Consider the following 997-nt stretch of genomic DNA (forward strand, 5'->3'; position numbering starts at 1 on the left):
GCCGCCGCCGCCGCGCCCGCGGGCTTCTCCGAGCGGCTTTCCCCCGCTCCGGGGCTCCCGGTTTCCCGCACGCCCGGCGGAGGCTGCGCTGGTGCGGGATGAGTTTTGGCTGCGGGGTGGTGAGAGAGGCAACAGGCTCAGAAGCCCCCCGCAGGGCTGGGGAGGAAGGTTAAAGTGCCTGCCCCCCTCCCGGGAATGGATTTCACTTGCACACCCTTTTCCGGCAAGACTGGGAAAGTTTGCCGGTGGGTCGTCTTCTCACGAAAGAGGGATTTTGGATGTCAAAAGCGGCGTGTTTTCACTGGATAGGGGTAGCTGATAGTTCTGCAGAAACTGGTTTGTTCTGAGGTCAGCGGGATTTTTTCCCGAGTTGTACTTCCCCCTCTGGCTCCCCCCTCTCATGTTTTGCCTGATTGCAAGATCTTCCCGATGTTATTTTTTCTCGAGGTAAATCATAGCCTGGAACCTATGGACAGATCAYTGTCACCAGTCATATCAGTGGCTCTTCTCAGAGACAAGTCCCTAAAGAGGTCCCTGATGCAAAGGATCGCAGTTTATAACTTCAAGCTTGCAAAGAAATAAGAAACTCCAGATTTAATTGAAGTATTCCTATACAAAATTATGCACATCCACCTCATAAATCAAAATGGGATATATTACTAACAGAGATACTTTTAACTTAAATATGAACCTGACAGAAGAGATTTATTCTTTCCTACCTGAATTATGAGATGAAATGCTATTAGCTCTGTTATGCAAGACATCAGATGTATGATCTCTTTTGCTCTTAAAAAGTTAAGAATCAGTACAGACAAGAGGGAAAGTGATGTTTCCGCTCTTGGTACAAACTGGCAAAGCTTTGCTTTTGGAGAACACGGTAATAGATTTACAGAAAGCAGTTCACGTGGCCAGCCTCAGTCAACACACCTGTTTGAACACAAACTGTGAAGGACAGGAAGAAACAGCTCTGCCAATTTTGAAAATATTTAGATTTACC

The sequence above is a fragment of the Apteryx rowi genome, unplaced genomic scaffold (genome assembly GCF_003343035.1).
Source record: "Apteryx rowi isolate R43461 unplaced genomic scaffold, aptRow1 scaffold_638, whole genome shotgun sequence".
NCBI classification, from domain to species: Eukaryota; Metazoa; Chordata; class Aves; order Apterygiformes; family Apterygidae; genus Apteryx; species Apteryx rowi.